The sequence below is a fragment of the Symphalangus syndactylus genome, chromosome 19, assembly GCF_028878055.3.
Source record: "Symphalangus syndactylus isolate Jambi chromosome 19, NHGRI_mSymSyn1-v2.1_pri, whole genome shotgun sequence".
Lineage (NCBI taxonomy): Eukaryota > Metazoa > Chordata > Mammalia > Primates > Hylobatidae > Symphalangus > Symphalangus syndactylus.
Window position 1 is genome coordinate 88,853,126 of NC_072434.2, and position 20,361 is coordinate 88,873,486.

General features: G+C 41.0%; 1 protein-coding gene across 10 annotated transcripts in view; it reads left to right on the forward strand.

Annotated features, from left to right (window-relative positions):
- CATSPERE (catsper channel auxiliary subunit epsilon) overlaps positions 1-20,361 on the forward strand; it is a 170,328-nt gene that overhangs the window by 58,704 nt on the left and 91,263 nt on the right. The gene's annotated exons all lie outside the window — the stretch shown is intronic.

The window sequence follows — 20,361 nt, forward strand, 5'->3', positions numbered from 1 at the left end:
TATATGGCAAGAGATACGGGTCTAGCTTCATTCTTCTGCATATTGATATATAGTTTTCCCGGCACCAATTTTTTTTTTTGAGACAAGAGTTTCAGTCTTGTCGCCCAGGCTGGAGTGCAATGGCATAATCTTGGCTCACTGCAACCTCCACTTCCCATGTTCAAGCGATTCTCCTGCCTCAGCCTCTGAGTAGCTAGGATTACAAGCGTGTGCCCACCATGCCCGCGTAACTTTTGTATTTTTTAGTAGAGATGGGGTTTCCCCATGTTGGCCAGGCTAGTCTTGAACTCCGGACCTCAGGCAATCCCCACCACCTCAGCCTCCCAAATTGCTGGGATTACAGGCGTGAACCACCGTGCCCAGCCCCCAGCACCATTTCTTGAAGAGACTGTCCTTTCCCCAATATATGTGCTTAGTACCTTTCTCAAAAATGAGTTCACTGTAGATGTATTGATTTGTCTCTGGGTTCTCTGTTCTGTTCCATTGGTCTATGTGTCTGTTTCCATGCCAGTACCATGCTGTTTTGGTTACTGTAGCTCTGTGGTATAATTTGAAGTCAGGTAATGTGATTCCTCCAGTTTTGTTCATTTTGTTTAGGATAGCTTTGGCTATTCTGGGTCTTTGGTGGGTTCCATAAAAATTTTAGGATTTTTTTTCCTAATTCTGTAAAGAATGTCTTTGGTATTTTGATAAGGATTGCATTGAACCTGTAGATTGCTTTGGGTAGTGCGGACATTTTAACGATATTGACTCTTCCAATCCATGAACATGGAATGTTTTCCTTTTTCGTGTCCTTTTTAATTTTTTGCATCAACATTGTATCGTTTTCATTGTAGATATCTTTCGATTCTTTGGTTAATTCCTATGTATTTAGTTTTATTTGTACCTATTGTAAATAGGATTAATTTTTTATTTCTTTTTCAGATTGTTTGCTCTTGGCATATAGAAATGCTACTGATTTTTGTATGTTGATTTTATATCCTACAACTTTTCTGAATTTATGTATCAGTTCTAATAGTTTTTTGATAGAGACTTCATGTTTTTCCAAATATAAGATTATATCAGCCAGGCACGGTGGCTAACACCTGTAATCCCAGCACTTTGGGAGGCTGAGGCAGGCAGATCACAAGGTCAGGAAATCGAGACCAGCCTGACCAACATGCTGAAATCCCGTCTCTACTAAAAATACAAAAAAAAAAAACACAAAAATAGCCGGGTGCGGTGGCATGTGCCTGTAATCCCAGCTACTCGGGAGGCTGAGGCAGGAGAATGGCTTAAAGCCAGGAGGCGGAGGTTGCAGTGAGGAGAGATTGAGCCACTGCACTCCAGCCTGGGTGACAGAGGGAGACTTGGTCTCAAAAAAAAAAAAAAAAAAAAAAAGATTATATCTTCTGCAAGCAAAGATGATTTGATTTCTTCCATCCCAATCTGGATGCCCTTCATATCTTTCTCTTGTCTAATTGCTCTAGCTAGGACTTCTAGTACTGTTGAATAACAGTGGTGAAAGTGGATATACTTGTGTTCCAGATCTTAGAGGAAAGGCTTTCAGTTTTTCCCCATTTAGTATGATACTAACTGTGGATCTATCATATATGGCTTTTATTATGTTGAAGTATGTTCTTTCTATACCCAATTTTTTAAATGTTTTTTTTTTGTCATGAAGGGATGTTGAATTTTATCAAATGCTTTTCAGTATCAATTGAAATGATCATATGGCTTTTATACTTCATTCTGTTGATATAATGTATCACATTGATTGATTTGCATATGTTGAACCATCCTTGCATCCCTTGGATAAATCCCACTTGGTCATAATGAATGATATTTCTAATGTGTCGTGGAATTTGGTTTGTTACCATTTTGTCTTAGATTTTTGCATTAGTGTTCATCAGGGATATTGACCCTGTAGTTTTCTTTTTTTGATATGTCTTTTTCTGGATTTGGCATCAAGGTAATACTGGCCTCATAGAATGAGTTTCAAAGTATTCCCACCTCTTCTATTTTTGGGGATAGTTTGAGTCAGATTGGTATTAGTTCTTTAAATGTTTGCTGAAATTCAGCAATGAAGCCATCAGGTCCTGGGCTTTTCTTTGCTGGGAGACTTTTTATTATGGCTTCAATCTCATTACCTGTTATTGGTCTGTTTAAATCTTAGATTTCTTCATGATTCAATCTTGGTAGGTTGTATGTGCTAGGAATGTATCCATTTCTTCTAGGATTTCCAATTTATTGGCATATAGTTGCTCATAGTAGCCTCTAATGATCCTTTGATTTCTGGGGCATTGGTAGTTGTCTTTTTCATCTCCAATTTTATTTATTTGAGTCTTCTCTCTTTTTTTCTTAGTTTATTGATTTTATTTATCTTTTCAAAAAACAAATTTTTCCTTTCATTGATCTTTTGTATTGTTTTCTTCATTTCAATTTAATTTTTTTTTTTTTTTTTTTTTTTTTCTGAGACAGAGTCTCGCTCTGTCGCCCAGGCTGGAGTGCAGTGGCGCGATCTCAGCTCACTGCAAGCTCTGCCTCCCAGGTTCATGCCATTCTCCTGCCTCAGCCTCCCGAGTAGCTGGGACTACAGGCGCCCGCCACCATGCCCGGCTAATTTTTTTTGCATTTTTAGTAGAGACGGGGTTTCACCGTAGTCTCGATCTCCTGACCTCGTGATCCACCCACCTTGGCCTCCCAAAGTGCTGGGATTACAAGCGTGAGCCACCGCGCCCAGCCCATTTCAATTTAATTTATCTCTGCTCTGATCTTTGTTATTTCTTTTCTTCTACTAATTTTGGGTTTGGTTTGCTCTTGCTTTTCTAGTTCTTTAAGATGTATCATTAGGTTGTTTATTTGATGTTTTGCTACTATTTTTGGTATAGGCACTTACAGCTATAAACTTCTCTCAGAACTGCTTTTGCTGTATTCCCTAGGTTTGGGTATGTGTTATGTTTTTTTTGTCATTTGGTTCAAGAAATATTTCAATTCCTTCTTTCATCTGTGCCTGTTGTCTGAACTGTAATTGCCTGCCCTTCAGTTCCCTCTTAACTTCTTCAGTGACCCACTGGTCATTCAGGAGTATATTGTTTAAATTTGATGTGTTCAAATAGTTATCAAAATTCCTCTTGTTATTGACTTGTAGTTTTATTCCATTGTGGTCAGAGAAGATACTTTATATTTGAATTTTTTTAATGTTTTAAGACTTGTTTTGTGGTCTAATATATGGTCTGTCCTTGAGAATGATCCATGAGTTCAGGAGAAGAATGTGTACTCTACATCTATTGAATAAAATGCTCTGTAAGTATCTATAGGTCCATTTGGTCTGTAGTGGAGATTAAGTCCAATGTTTCTTTGTTGATTTTCTGTCTGGATAATCTGTCCCATGCTAAAAGTGGGATGTTGAAGTGTCTGGCCATTATTGTATTGGGGTCTCTCTCTCTCTTTAGCGTTAATAATATTTGCCTTATATATCTGGGTGCTTCAGTGTCAGTTGCATATATATTTACAATAAAGTTATGCCTTTTGCTGAATTGACCCCTTTATTATTATGTAATAACCTTATTTGTCTCTTTTTATGGTTTTTGTCTTGAAATCTATTTTGTCTGATATAAGTGTAGCTACTCCTCCTATTTTGTGTTTTCCATTTGCATTGAATATATTTTTCCATTCTTTTATTTTCAATTTATTCATGTCTTTATAGGTTAAGCATATTTCTTTTAGGTAACAGATTGTTGGGTCTTGTTTTTTAATCCATTCAGCCACTGTATGTCTTTTGATTGGAGAGTTTAGTCCATTTACATCCAGTGTTATTATTGATAAGTAATGATGTACTGCTGTGATTTTGTTATTTGTTTTATGGTTGTTGTGTAGTCTTCTCTTCCTTCTTTTCTTTCTTTCTGTCTTCATTTTAGTGAAGGTGATTTTCTCAGGTGGTATGTTGTAATTTCTTGGTGCTTTTTATTTTTTGTGTAGCTGTTGTATGTTATTTGATTTAAGACTGCCATGAAGCTTGCAAATAATTATAGCCCATTATTTTAAACTGATGACAACACTGATTGCCTAAATGAATGAGAAATTTGAAAAGAAAACTAATAAGAATTCTACACTTTAACCTTGTCCCCCTGCTTTTAAACTTCTTCTTGTTCCTATTTACATCTTATTGTACTGTCCACATCTTGAAAGTTGTTGTAGTTATTATTTTTGATTGGTTCATCTTTTAGCCTTTCTACTTAACATGTGAGTGATTTACACACAGCAATTACAGTGTTTAATATCCTATGTTTTCCTGTGTACTTAAAATCAGCAGTGAGTTTTGTGCCTTCAGATGATTTCTTTTTTTTTTTTTTTTTTTTTTTTTTTTTTTTTTTTTTTTTTTTTTTTTTTTTTATTATTATACTTTAGGGTTTTAGGGTACATGTGCACAATGTGCAGTTTTGTTACATATGTATCCATGTGCCATGTTGATTTCCTGCACCCATTAACTCGTCATTTAGCATTAGGTGTATCTCCTAATGCTGTCCCTCCCCCCTCCCCCCACCCCACAACAGTCCCCGGAGTGTGATGTTCCCCTTCCTGTGTCCATGAGTTCTCATTGTTCAATTCCCACCTATGAGTGAGAACATGCGGTGTTTGGTTTTTTGTCCTTGCGATAGTTTACTGAGAATGATGTTTTCCAGTTTCATCCATGTCCCTACAAAGGACACGAACTCATCATTTTTTATGGCTGCATAGTATTCCATGGTGTATATGTGCCACATTTTCTTAATCCAGTCTATCGTTGTTGGACATTTGGGTTGGTTCCAACTCTTTGCTATTGTGAATAGTGCCGCAATAAACATACGTGTGCATGTGTCTTTATAGCAGCATGATTTATAGTCCTTTGGGTATATACCCAGTAATGGGATGGCTGGGTCAAATGGTATTTCTAGTTCGAGATCCCTGAGGAATCGCCACACTGACTTCCACAATGGTTGAACTAGTTTACAGTCCCACCAACAGTGTAAAAGTGTTCCTATTTCTCCACATCCTCTCCAGCACCTGTTGTTTCCTGATTTTTTAATGATGGCCATTCTAACTGGTGTGAGATGGTATCTCACTGTGGTTTTGATTTGCATTTCTCTGATGGCCAGTGATGATGAGCATTTCTTCATGTGTTTTTTGGCTGCATAAATGTCTTCTTTTGAGAAGTGTCTGTTCATGTCCTCTGCCCACTTTTTGATGGGGTTGTTTGTTTTTTTCTTGTAAATTTGTTTGAGTTCATTGTAGATTCTGGATATTAGCCCTTTGTCAGATGAGTAGGTTGCAAAAATTTTCTCCCATTGTGTAGGTTGCCTGTTCACTCTGATGATAGTTTCTTTTGCTGTGCAGAAGCTCTTTAGTTTAATGAGATCCCATTTGTCGATTTTGGCTTTTGTTGCCATTGCTTTTGGTGTTTTAGACATGAAGTCCTTGCCCACGCCTATGTCCTGAATGGTATTGCCTAGGTTTTCTTGTAGGATTTTAATGGTTTTAGGTCTAACATATAAGTCTTTAATCCATCTTGAATTAATTTTTGTATAAGGTGTAAGGAAGGGATCCAGTTGCAGCTTTCTACATATGGCTAGCCAGTTTTCCCAGCACCATTTATTAAATAGGGAATCCTTTCCCCATTTCTTGTTTTTGTCAGGTTTGTCAAAGATCAGATAGTTGTAGCTATGCGGCATCATTTCTGAGGGCTCTGTTCTGTTCCATTGATCTATGTCTCTGTTGTGGTACCAGTACCATGCTGTTTTGGTTACTGTAGCCTTGTAGTATAGTTTAAAGTCAGGTAGCGTGATGCCTCCAGCTTTGTTCTTTTGGCTTAGGATTGACTTGGCGATGCGGGCTCTTTTTTGGTTCCATATGAACTTTAAAGTAGTTTTTTCCAATTCTGTGAAGAAAGTCATTGGTAGCTTGATGGGGATGGCATTGAATCTATAAATTACCTTGGGCAGTATGGCCATTTTCACGATATTGATTCTTCCAACCCATGAGCATGGAATGTTCTTCCATTTGTTTGTATCCTCTTTTATTTCATTGAGCAGTGGTTTGTAGTTCTCCTTGAAGAGGTCCTTCACATCCCTTGTAAGTTGGATTCCTAGGTATTTTATTCTCTTTGAAGCAATTGTGAATGGGAGTTCACTCATGATTTGGCTCTCTGTTTGTCTGTTATTGGTGTACAAGAATGCTTGTGATTTTTGTACATTAATTTTGTATCCTGAGACTTTGCTGAAGTTGCTGATCAGCTTAAGGAGATTTTGGGCTGAGACAATGGGGTTTTCTAGATATACAATCATGTCATCTGCAAACAGGGACAATTTGACTTCCTCTTTTCCTAATTGAATACCCTTTATTTCCTTCTCCTGCCTGATTGCTCTGGCCAGAACTTCCAGCACTATGTTGAATAGGAGCGGTGAGAGAGGGCATCCCTGTCTTGTGCCAGTTTTCAGAGGGAATGCTTCCAGTTTTTGCCCATTCAGTATGATATTGGCTGTGGGTTTGTCGTAGATAGCTCTTATTATTTTGAGATACGTCCCATCAATACCTAATTTATTGAGAGTTTTTAGCATGAAGGGTTGTTGAATTTTGTCAAAGGCCTTTTCTGCATCTATTGAGATAATCATGTGGTTTTTGTCTTTGGTTCTGTTTATATGCTGGATTACATTTATTGATTTGCGTATGTTGAACCAGCCTTGCATCCCAGGGATGAAGCCCACTTGATCATGGTGGATAAGCTTTTTGATGTGCTGCTGGATTCGGTTTGCCAGTATTTTATTGAGGATTTTTGCATCAATGTTCATCAAGGATATTGGTCTGAAATTCTCTTTTTTGGTTAAGTCTCTGCCAGGTTTTGGTATCAGGACGATGCTGGCTTCGTAAAATGTGTTAGGGAGGATTCCCTCTTTTTCTATCGACTGGAATAGTTTCAGAAGGAATGGTACCAGTTCCTCCTTGTACCTCTGGTAGAATTCAGCTGTGAATCCATCAGGTCCTGGACTCTTTTTGGTTGGTAAGCTATTGATTATTGCCACAATTTCAGAACCTGTTATTGGTCTATTCAGAGATTCAACTTCTTCCTGGTTTAGTCTTGGGAGGGTGTATTTGTCGAGGAATTTATCCATTTCTTCTAGATTTTCTAGTTTATTTGCATAGAGGTGTTTGTAGTATTCTCTGATGGTAGATTGTATTTCTGTGGGATCGGTGGTGATATCCCCTTTTTCGTTTTTTATTGCATCTATTTGATTCTTCTCTCTTTTCTTCTTTATTAGTCTTGCTAGCGGTCCATCAATTTTGTTGATCTTTTCAAAAAACCAGCTCCTGGATTCATTAATTTTTTGAAGGGTTTTTTGTGTCTCTATTTCCTTCAGTTCTGCTCTGATTTTAGTTATTTCTAGCCTTCTGCTAGCTTTTGAATGTGTTTGCTCTTGCTTTTCTAGTTCTTTTAATTGTGATGTTAGGGTGTCAATTTTGGATCTTTCCTGCTTTCTCTTGTGGGCATTTAGTGCTATAAATTTCCCTCTACACACTGCTTTGAACGTGTCCCAGAGATTCTGGTATGTTGTGTCTTTGTTCTCGTTGGTTTCAAAGAACATCTTTATTTCTGCCTTCATTTCATTATGTACCCAATAGTCATTCAGGAGCAGGTTGTTCAGTTTCCATGTAGTTGAGTGGTTTTGACTGAGTTTCTTAATCCTGAGTTCTAGTTTGATTGCACTGTGGTCTGAGAGACAGTTTGTTATAATCTCTGTTCTTTTACATTTGCTGAGAAGAGCTTTACTTCCAACTATGTGGTCAATTTTGGAATAGGTGTGGTGTGGTGCTGAAAAAAATGTATATTCTGTTGACTTGGGGTGGAGAGTTCTGTAGATGTCTATTAGGTCCACTTTATGTAGAGCTGAGTTCAATTCCTGGATATCCTTGTTAACTTTCTGTCTCGTTGATCTGTCTAATGCTGACAGTGGGGTGTTAAAATCTCCCATTATTATTGTGTGGGAGTTTAAGTCCCTTTGTAGGTCACTGAGGACTTGCTTTATGAATCTGGGTGCTCCTATGTTGGGTGCATATATATTTAGGATAGTTAGCTCTTCTTGTTGAATTGATCCCTTTACCATTATGTAATGGCCTTCTTTGTCTCTTTTGATCTTTGTTGGTTTAAAGTCTATTTTATCAGAGACTAGGATTGCAACCCCTGCCTTTTTTTGTTTTCCAGTTGCTTGATAAATCTTCCTCCATCCCTTTATTTTGAGTCTATGTGTGTCTCTGCACGTGAGATGGGTTTCCTGGATACAGCACACTGATGGGTCCTGACTCCTTATCCAGTTTGCCAGTCTGTGTCTTTTGATTGGAGCATTTAGCCCATTTACATTTAACGTGAATATTGTTATGTGTGAATCTGATCCTGTCATTATGATGTTAGTTGGTTATTTTGCTCGTTAGTTGCTATAGTTTCTTCCTAGCCTCGATGGTCTTTACAATTTGGCATGTTTTTGCAGGGGCTGGTACCGGTTGTTCCTTTCCATGTTTAGTGCTTCCTTCAGGAGCTCTTTTAGGGCAGGCCTGGTGGTGACAAAATCACTCAGCGTTTGCTTGTCTGTAAAGTATTTTATTTCTCCTTCACTTATGAAGCTTAGTTTGGCGGGATAGGAAATTCTGGGCTGAAAATTCTTTTCTTTAAGAATGTTGAATATCGGCCCCCACTCTCTTCTGGCTTGTAGAGTTTCTGCTGAGAGATCAGCTGTTAGTCTGATGGGCTTCCCTTTGTGGGTAACCCGACCTTTCTCTCTGGCTGCCCTTAACATTTTTTCCTTCATTTCCACTTTGGTGAATCTGACAATTATGTGTCTTGGAGTTGCCCTTCTTGAGGAGTATCTTTGTGGCGTTCTCTGTATTTCCTGAATCTGAATGCTGGCCTGCCTTGCTAGATTGGGGAAGTTCTCCTGGATAATATCTTGCAGAGTGTTTTCCAACTTGGTTCCATTCTCCCCATCATTTTCAGGTACACCAATCAGACGTAGGTTTGGTCTTTTCACATAGTCCCAAATTTCTTGGAGGCTTTGTTCATTTCTTTTTATTCTTTTTTCTCTAAACTTTCCTTCTCTCTTCATTTCATTCATTTCATCTTCTATCAGCGATACCCTTTCTTCCAGTTGATCGCATCTGCTACTGAGGCTTCTGCATTCTTCGCGTAGTTCTCGAAACTTGGCTTTCAGCTCCATCATCTCCTTGAAGCCCTTCTCTCCATTGGTTATTCTAGTTATCCATTCTTCTAATTTTTTTTCAAAGTTTTTAACTTCTTTGCTATTGTTTTGAATTTCCTCTCGTAGCTCAGAGTAGTTTGATCGTCTGAAGCCTTCTTCTCTCAACTCATCAAAGTCATCCTCCATCCAGCTTTGTTCCGTTGCTGGTGAGGAACTGCGTTCCTTTGGAGGAGGAGAGGTGCTCTGTTTTTTAGAGTTTCCAGTTTTTTTGGTCTGTTTTTTCCCCATCTTTGTGGTTTTGTCTACTTTTTGTCTTCGATGATGGTGATGTACAGATGGGTTTTTGGTGTGGATGTCCTTTCTCTTTGTTAATTTTCCTTCTACCAAACAAGACCCTCAGCTGCAGGTCTGTTGGAGTTTACTAGAGGTCCACTCCAGACCCTGTTTGGCTGGGTCTCAGCAGCGGTGGCTGCAGAACAGTGGATTTTCGTGAGACCACAAATTCAGCTGTCTGATAGTTCCTCTGAAAGTTTTGTCTCAGAGGAGTACCCGGTTGAATGAGGTGTCAGTCTGTCCCTACTGGGGGGGTGCCTCCCAGTTAGGCTGCTCAGGGGTGAGGGACCCACTTTAGGAGGCAGTCTGTCCGTTCTCAGATCTCCAGCTGCATGCTGGGAGAACCACTACTCTCTTCAAAGCTGTCAGTCAGACAGGGACATTTAAGGCTGTGGAGGTTCTCGCTGAGTTTTTGGTTGTCTGTGCCCTGCCCCCAGAGGTGGAGTCTACAGGGGCAGGCGGGCCTCCTTGAGCTGTGGTGGGCTCCACCCAGTTCGAGCTTCCTGGCTGCTTTGTTTACCTAAGCAAGCCTGGGCAATGGCGGGCGCCCCTCCCCCAGCCTCGTTGCCGCCTTGCAGCGTGATCTCAGACTGCTGTGCTAGCAATCAGCGAGACTCTGTGGGCATAGGACCCTCCGAGCCAGGTGCGGGACACAATCTCCTAGTGTGCCGTTTTCCAGGCCCGTTGGAAAAGCACAGTATTAGGACGGGACTGACCCGATATTCCAGGTGCCGTCTGTTTCCCCTTTCTTTGACTAGGAAAGGGAACTCCCTGACCCCTTGCGCTTCCCGAGTGAGGCAATGCCTCGCCCTGCTTCGGCTCGCGCACAGTGCGCTTCACCGACTGTCCTGCACCCACTGTTAGGCACTCCCTAGTGAGATGAAACCGGTACCTCAAGCAGAAATGCAGAAATCACCCGTCTTCTGTGTCGCTGGGGCTGGGAGCTGGAGACCGGAGCTGTTCCTATTCGGCCATCTTGGCTCCACCCCCCAGATGATTTCTGATTGCTCACTCATGTCTTTTTCTTTTAAATTAAATATCTCCCTTTAGCATTTCTTGTAGGACAGATCTTGTGTTGATGAAATCCCTCAGCTTTTGTTTGTCTGGGAACATCTTTATTTCTCCTTCATGTTTGAAGGATGTTTTCACCAGATTTACTATTCTAGGGTACAAGATTTTTTCCCTCAGCACTGTAAATATATCATGCCACTCTCTCCTTGCCTGTAAAGTTTCCACTGAAATGTCTGCTGCCAGATGTATTGGACCTCCACTGTATGTTAGTTGTTTCTTTTCTCTTGCTGCTTTTAGGATCCTTTCTTTATCCTTCACCTTTATAGTAGCTTGATATTAAATGTCTTGAGGTAGTCTTCTTTGGGTTAAATCTGCTTAGTGTTCTGTAACCTTCTTGTACCGAATATTGATGTCTTTTTTGAGGTTTGGGAAGTTCTCTGTTATTATCTCTTTGAATAACCTTTCTACCCCTATCTCTGTCTCTACCTCCTCTTTTAGGCCCATAACTCTTAGATTTGCCCCGTTGAGGCTATTTTCTAGATCTTGTAAGCATGCTTCATTCTTTTCTATTGTCTTCTATGGTTGTGTATTTTCAAATAGCTTGTCTTCAAGCTTACTAATTCTTTGTTCTGCTTGATCAATTCTGCTATTAAGAGACTCTGATGCATTCTTCAGTATGTCGATTGCATTTTTCAACTCCAGAATTTCTGTTTCTTTTTAATTATTTCAATCTCTTCTTTTAAATTTATCTGATAGGATCTTGAATTCCTTCTCTGTGTTATCTTGAATTTCTCTGAGTTTCCTCAAAATAGCTGTTTTGTGTGTTAGAAAGACCACATATCTCTTTCTCTCTGTGATAGGTCCCTGTTGCCTTACTTACTTCATTTGATGAAGTCATGTTTTACTGGATGGTCTTGATGCCTGTGGTTGTTCACGGGTGTCTGGACATTGAAGAATTAGGTATTTATTGTCGACTTCACAGTCTGAGCTTGTTTTTACCTATCCTTCTTGGGAAGGCTTTCCAGGTATTCAAAGGGACTTGGGTGTTGTGATCTAAGTTTTTGGTCACTGCAGCCATATCTGCATTAGGGGGCACCCCAAGCCCAGTAATGCTGTGACTCTTGCTGGTCTTGGAAAAAATCTGGAAAAATTCTCTGAATTACCAGGCAAACACTCTTGTTCTCTTCTCTTACTTTCTGCCAAACAAAAGGAATCTCTCTCTCTCTCTCAGTGCTGAGCTGCCTGGAGCTGGCGGAGGGGTGACACAGCACCCCTGTGGCCACTACCACTGGGACTGCACTGGGTCAGACCTGAAGCTAGCACAGCACTGGATCTCACCCAAGGCCCGCTATAACCTGGCTACCACCTATGTTCGCTCAAGGCCCTAGGGCTCTACAACCAACAGGTGGTGAAGCTAGCCAGTCTTGTGTCTTTCCCTTAAGGGCTGCAAGTTCCCCCAGGCCCCATGTGGGTCCAGAGGTACCATCTGGGAGCCAAGGCCTGGAGTCAGAAACCTTAGAAATCTACCTGGTGCTCTATTTTTCTGCAGCTGAACTGGCACTCAAACCACAAGACATAGCCCTTTCCACACCTCTCTTTCCTTTTCACAGACAGAGGAGTCTTTCCCTGTGGCCACCACCACCATAGGCCCGCAGTGAGTGCTGTCAGGCTACCATTAATGTTCACTTAAGGACCACTTAGTCAGCTTGTGGTGAATGCTGCCAGGCTTGGGACTCACCTTTCAGGGCAGTTGGTTCCCCTCTAGCCCAAGGCAAGTCTAAAAATGCTGCAAATGCTGTCCAAGAACCAATGCCTGGAATTGGGGATGCTAAGAGGCCACTTGGTACTCTACTCCACCGTGGCCAAGCTAGTACCTAAGCTGCAAGACAAAGTCCCTTTTACTCTTCCTTCTGCTCTTCTCAAGCAGAAGGAGTCTCTCTTTGTAGCTGCCACAGCTGGGAATGTGCCGGGTCACACATGAAGCTGGCATATCTCAGAGTCTCATCCAACGCCCATGGTGTGTACTACTTAGCTACCTCTGCCGTTTATTCAGGGCCCAAGAGCTGGTGATGAATCCTGCCAGGACTGGCTCCTTCTCTTAAAGGCAGCAGGTTTCCTTCTGGCCCAGGTTGTGTCTAGAAATGTCATCTAGGAACTAGGGCCTGGAATGGGGGCCTCAGGACTGCCCAGTGCCCTTTCTACTGTGGCTGAGCTGATATCCAAGTTGCAAGACAAAGCCCTTTGTAGGCTTCCCTCTCCTCTCCTCAAGCAGAAGGAAGGAGTCTCTTTCATAGCTGTGAGCTGTGCTGCCTAGCGTTGGGGAGGGGTGGCACAAGCACTCCATTAGCTACCCAGGGTGGTGTCTCACTAGGTTGCACGCCACCCCTGTCCACTGGCTCTGAGCCCAGTACAGCACTAGGTCTTGCCTAGGAGTTGCAGTCTTTGTGGCCTCGACTATCTTTCAAGTTTATTTAGGACTCCAGAGAACTTTAGCCTGTAATGGCAAGGCTTGCCAAAACCCATGTTCCCACCATGAGGATGGGCAATTCCCTCTGGCTAGGGCTGGTCAAAATGTTCCCTCTGCGGTTATCATCTGAGTTCTCCCTGGTGTTGCTTTCCACTGTGACAGGGCAGCCCTGAATTCCGATGGAAAGTCCCACAGTCACTGTACTCTGTTTCCCCAAAGCACACAGATTCATTGTCTGCACTATGCAGCCACTACTGAGAGATGGGGAAGGGGTGATGTTGGCAACTCAAGACTGTCTTTCCCACCTTCTTCAGTGTCTGTTTCCTTGATATCATGTTAAAACCAGATACTGTGATTTACTCACTTGATTTTTGGCTCTTATGAAGTTGCTTTTTTGGGTAGATAGTTGTTAAATTTCATGTTCCTATGGAGAAGATGTTTGGTGGAGGCTTCTATTCACCCATCCTGTTCTGCCTCCATCCTCAAACTAGTTTTTTAAAGCATGTGAATTGACTTTTGTATGGACTTTGTATCCTGCAGGTATAATTTTTATTAGTTCCAGGAGGTTTTTTTTCTGTTCTTTAAGATTTTCTAAATAGTCATTTATGTCATCTGCAAACAAAAACCAGTTTTATTTATGCCATCCCAATCTGAACACCTTTTATTTCACTTTCTCATGTTAGCTAGCATTTCCAATGCTATGTTGAATAGAAGTAATGAGAGGAGACATCCTTGTCGTGTAGCCAGTCTTAGGAGGAGAGCATCCAGTTTCTCACCGTCAAGTTTTTGTATGCTTTCTTTAGACTTTTTTTATCAAGTTTAAGAAGGTCCCCTCTGTTGCTAGTTTGCTTTGAGTTTTTAGCATGAATGAGTGTTGACTTTGTCAAATGCTTTTGCTGCATCTACTGTATGATTTTTCTTCTTTAGCCTGTTAATTTGGTGGATTACATTAATTGATTTTTGAATGTTGGACCGGCCTTGCATATCTGGAGTAAATCTCATTTGGTCATGGTGTGCAATTCTTTTTACACATTGTTGGATTTAAAAGGTCTGTAGCTTTCCTTTCTTGTGATGTCTTTGTCTGGTTTTGGTATTAGGGCAATGCTGGCGGGCTTCATAGAATGAGTTGGGAAAAATTCCCTCTGCTTCTATTGGGAGAGTTTCTAGAGAATTAGCATTATTTGTTCCTTAAGTGTTAGCATTCACTCGTCTAAAAAGAAAGTCATTGGGCCTGGTGCTTTGTTTTGGAAGATTATTAATTATTTTTCCAGTTTATTTAATAGATACAGCTTTTTATGTGGATTTGACTTCTAGTTTTAATTACATTGTGGTTTGAGACCGTACTTTGTATGATTTCTATTCTTTTAAATTTTCTTAAGGTGCATTTTATGGCCCAGCGTATGGTGCATCTTGGTGAATTCTTATGTGGGACTGAGAAAAATATGTATTCTCCTGTTGTTGGATGAAGTAGTCTATAAGTATCCATTAAATCTAGTTGATTGATTAGTTCAGCTATGTCCTTACTGATTTTCTGCCTGCTGGATCTGTTAATTAATGATAGAGAGGTGTTGAAGTTACAAAAGATAATAGTGGATTTTTCTATTTCTCTTTGCACTTCTATGTTGTTAAGACATATATGTGGCAAAACTAGTTGTAGAAACGCATGGGAGGCCAGGCACAGTTGCTCAGACCAGTAATCCCAACACTTTGGGAGACCAAGGTGGGAGTATTGCTTGAGCCCAGGAGTTCAATGCCAGCCTGGGCAACATAAGGATACCCCGTCTCTTTAAAAAAAAAAAATGTTTTAATTAGCTGGGCATGGTGGTTTGCACCTGTGGTCCTAGCTACTTGGGAGGCTGAGGTGGGAGGCTGTCTTGAGCCCAGGAGACTAAGGCTGCAGTGAGCCATGATCTTGTCACTGCACTCCAGCCCGGGTGGAAGAATGAGACCCTGTCTCCCCACCAAAAAAAAAAAAAAAAACCCATGGGAATGTAAACATAAATGCAATCACTAAATCAGGTCAGTGATTACCTGTGAGCAGGTGGGGGAGGTAGGGAAGGTGAGGCATACGGGAAATTTCTAAGGTATTGGTAATGTTCTGATTCTCGGTCTGGATGGTTAACACACAGGTGTTCATCTTAGTATTCTTTAAATGGTGTATGTGCATTATATACTCCTTTGTATACATGATACAGTCATAATGAAATTATTAAGTTATACTTTAAAATAAATATGAGGAAAATATGCCTATGTAGAGAATTCAGAGAACCATTTAGAATATGTAGCCTGGGATGTCATAACATTTTATTAACATGATTGACTAATATGAGCTTAGGAAATATTATTCCTATAAAAGAGATATTTTGTGGGAAAACAAGAAAGAAAAATACAAGAGGTAGTAATTGTGCAGGACCTTGAAGAACAAGTATAGTATAGGGAAGGAGAAGAGGGAAGTGGGTACTCCAAGACAGGGGAAGACTATAAACAGTTTTGGAAGGAGGAAAGAACACATCTGAAATATAATATGACAAATGAAACTGAATGGCAAAGAAAAGGAAAAAATATGGAGATTCCCAGAAAATCATTTGGAAAAGTTTGAGGTTTTTTTCCTGTATATAATTAAGGGGCCACCTAAGCTCCTAAGCAGAACATAACTAGGCTGGGTGCAGTGCTGCGCACCCTCGGGGGGCTGACACAGGAGGATGTCTTGAGCCCAGGAGTCTGAGACCAGCCTGGGCAACATAATGAGACCCCCATCTCTTATTTTTAAAAAATCTTTTCAAAAGAAAAAAAGGAACACGGCTTATTGAAACTTAGTTAAATGAAGATAAATTAAAACATGGCAGATTAAGTACGTTCATTTATCTCTATTCTCTACCAAAATCTTACCAAAACGACAGGGAGAAAAAAAATTTTTTAAGGTTACAAACCTATAAAGTCAAAAATTGGAAGGGAGGCAAGAACAAAAGATAGAAAGCAGAGGGAGAAGTGGTAACTGAGTAGTGTTTAGCAATTCTGTTAAGTAAGCACTTATAGAAGAGAATTCTAAATTGCTGGGAAGTTGCATCAGCAAGATGGTAGAATTGGAGTTCTCTGGCCCAACTCCCCTCATCCCTAGAAATCCAGCTAGCAACTATCCACAAACAAGACTACCTTTGCCAATATCCAAGAACTCAGAAGTGAGGCTGAAACACCCCGTTGGACTGCAGAACTAACAAAAGCCATATTCAAAGGGTAAGAGGAATTGTTTCTCTTTGACCATGTCACATGTCTCCCAAGCTGCACAGCGGCACACATAGATACCCCTAGGCCCACAGTTTCCCCCATGGGGAAAGATAGTGGAGCTGGATATTCAACTTTCCCACCATTCTGGGACCCTTCACAGGAGGCTTAGTCGTGTCTCACCCCACAGGACCTCATTGGGAGTACCAGCAGGGCTAGACCACCTGGGATCAGTTAGAAATGAAGAACGGGGCCTGGAACATACAGCAACCAGTGCATGATATTAGTGAGGCCTCTGCATTCTGGCAAATGGGGCGCCACACCAGAGGGACTAGCCAACAGCATCACTCTGCAAGAAACATGATCCATAGGTCTGCCAGCCTCATGTCGCTAGCTAGCTGCCCCATCCAGCTGTAGCATTCTCCTTAAACCTTCCCCAGGCCAGAAGGCAGGTGCAGGTCCGTGTTTTCCTCTGGAGGGAGCATCTGGCCCTGCTCAACCGCAGAAGTAGGGCAGTGTTCCAACCAAACCCTGGTGCTTTCCTGAAGCCTCCCCGACCAGGAGGCAAGTGGAGGTCAGCATTTACCTGCAGAGGGAGTATCTGGCCTCACACAACACCAACAGCTGAGTGACAACACCAACAGCTGAGTGGCAACTCCACCACACCTTGATGCTGTGCTTTTCTGTTTTTAAATTTTAGATTCAAGGTGTACGTGTGTAGGTTTGTTACATGGATATATTGAGTAATGGTAATATTTGGGCATCTAGTGTACCCATTACCCAAATAGTGAACATTGTACTCAATAGGTGATTTTTTAACCCTCACTCCCCTCCCATCCTGTCCCTTTGTGGAGTCCCCACTGTCTATTATTTCCATCTTTATGTCCTTGTGTACCCATTGTTTAGCTCCCACTTACTTATAAGTGAGAACATGCAGTATTTGATATTCTGTTTCTGAGTTATTTCACTTAAGATAATGGCATCCAGCTTCATTTATGTTGCTGTAAAGGACATATTTTATTCTTTTTTATGGCTGCATAGTATACCATGGTGTATAAGACTACCCTGGATCTAAAGATAAGCTCAGCCAATGCATATGTGTGGAGCATAGCCTCTGGCCCTGTCCACTCTGTAGCCCTCACCTAGCCTTAGGTCCCAGCATGCAGCCCTGCCCAACTACAGATTCCAAACAACAATACAATAGGTACGTGAAAAAAAGTGCAGCATCTCTAATCATTAGGGAAATGCAAATTAAAAGCACAGTGAGGTATCACCTCATACCTATTGGAGTGACTTTTATCAAAAAGATGAAAGATAACAAGTATTGGTAAAGATGTGGATCAAAAGTATACCTGGTACATTGTTGTTGGGAATATAATTTAATATAGCCATTATGGGAAATGGTATGGAAGTTTCTCAAAAAACTCAAATAGAATTACCAGCAATCCACTACAGCTACCAGTGGGATCCAGCAATCCCACTTCTAAGTGTATATCCAAAGGAATCGAAATCAATATGTGGAAGGGATATCTGCATTCCCGTGTTCACTGATTCACAATAGCTGAGACACAGAAACAACTTATGTGTCCATCAGAAGATGCATGGATAAAGAAGATGTGATATATATACACAGTGGAATACTATTCAGCCGTCTAAAAAGAAGGAGATTCTGTCACTTGTAACAGCACAGGGAAACCTGGAGGACATTACACTAAGTGAAATGAGCCAGGCATAGAAGGACAAATACTGTATGATCTCACTTATATGAAAATGCTAAAAAAGTTGACCTCATAGAAGTAGAGAGTAGAATGACGGTTACCAGAACCAAGGTGGGGGAGGGTGTGAAAAGGAGGAAGTATTAATCAAAGGGTACAAAAGTTCAGGTTTACAGGAGGAATAAGTTTTCAGATTATTGTGCATCAGGGTGACTATAGTCAATAACAGTAATATATATATATTTTTATTTTTATTTTAAATTTTACTTTAAATATATATATTTATATATATATAAAATAAAAGTAAAATAATAATATGGTAGCAACTCCCCAGTGTGCATTCAGCCCTTTTTTCCAGCCCTCCTCCCTAAATATAGAAATATATATCCTCTTGACAAGGTAAGAGAGGATTCTTCTATGGATTAACTGATCAGACCTACTTAAAAGAACTTATATTATGAGGTGTGGGGAGAAACATAGTGGGTCACAATGGAAGCAAGAGGTGTCATACGCTCAGTGATAAAGCTGACTCGCACCTTGTCATGGCTCCTCTCTTAAATATTAGTGTACAGTGAAGGACCACCAGAAAATTTCAGAAAGCCTACAACATGAAAGTCAGACACCTAACTCAATAACCAGAAAAATGGAAATCAGAAGAAACAGCACAAAGCAGGGAGCAAAAGAAAACTTCACAAAAAATATACATAGCAGACTTGAGCCTGTCTATAGACCCAAAAGCCCTTAAATAAAGAGGTGGGTGCATCCCCTTCAGGAAGGACCTTTATACATCATAAAAATTTATGTTGTTAATCTTTTTCCCAGCCTACCTCAAAGGGACCTGTGGCCTCTAACCAGGGTAATTGTACATTGGGGAAAAGGAAATATCAGACATTTCACAGATTACTGGCCACTGGCTCTGAACTGACACTGATTCCAGGAGATCCAAAATGTCACCATGGGCCTCTATCAGAATACGGGCTTATGGAGGTTAGATGATCAATGGAGTTTTAACTTAGGCCTATCTCACTGTGAATCCAGTGGTCTCCAAACCCACGCTGTGATTCTTCCTTCAGTTCTAGGATGCATACTTGGGATAATACTTAGCAGCTGACAGAATGCCCATATTAGTTCCTGTCCTGTGAAGTGAGGAGAATTATGTTGAGTAAGGCAATGTGGAAGCCATTAGCACTGCCTCTACCTTGGAAAATAGTAAATCAAAAGCAGTGCTGAATTCCTGGAGGGATTGCAAAGACTAGTGCCACCATCAAGAAACTGGAAGATGCAGGGATGGTATGATTTCCACGTCCCTATTCAACTTATCTATCTGGCTGGTGCAGAAGACAGATGGATCAGTGGACAGTGGGTCGTCATATGCTTAACCAGGCAGTAATTCCAATTGCAGCTGCTGTACCAGATGTGTTTCATTGCTTGAGCAAATTAACACATCCCTTGCTACATGCTTTGCAGTTATTGATCTGGCAAATGGCTTTTTTTCCATCCCTGTCTATGAGGCCCAACAGAAACAGTTTACCTTCCATGGGCAAGGCCAGCAATACACCTTCAATGTCCCACCTCAAGGGTATATCAACTATCCAGCCCTATGTCATAATTTAGTTTGCAGGCATCTTGGTCACCTTTCCCTTTCATAAGATATCACACTGGTCCATTATATGGATGACATTATGTTGATTGGACATAGTGAGCAAGAAGTGGCAGTGACCCTAGATATATTAGTAGGACATTCACAAGCTAAAGAGTGAAGAAAAAATCCAACTCAAATATGGGGCCTTCTACCTCAGTGAAATTTCTTGCAGTCCAGTGGTGTGAGGCCTATCAGGATATCCCTTCTAAGGTGAAGGTTAAGTTGTTTGCATCTGACCCCTCCTATAACCAAGAAAGAGGCACAATGCCTAATGGGCCTCTTTGGATTTTGGAGGCAACATATTCCTCATTTGGGATTGTTATGCTGAGCCATTTCCCAGGTAGCCCAAAAAGCTGTGAGTTTTCAGTGGGACCCAGAATAAGAGAAGGCTCTAGAATAAGTCTAGGCTGCTGTGCAAACTGTTCTGCCACTTGGGCCATTTGATCTAGCAGATGTCAGTGGCAGATAGGGATGCTATGTGGAGCCTTTGGCAGGCCCTTATAGGTAAATTGAACCACACTCCTTTTGGATTTTGGAGAAAGGCCCTTTCATCATCCTTGGATAACTACTCTCGTTTTAGGAGACAATTCTTGGCCTACTATTGGGCTTTAACAGAGACCGAATGCTTGATCATGGGCCAGCAAGTTACCATGCAACCCTAGCTGTCCATCATGAACTGAGTGTTACTTGACCCAGTGAGTCATAATGTTGGACATGCACAGCAACACAATACTCCATTATCAGATTGAAGTGGTATATATATGATCG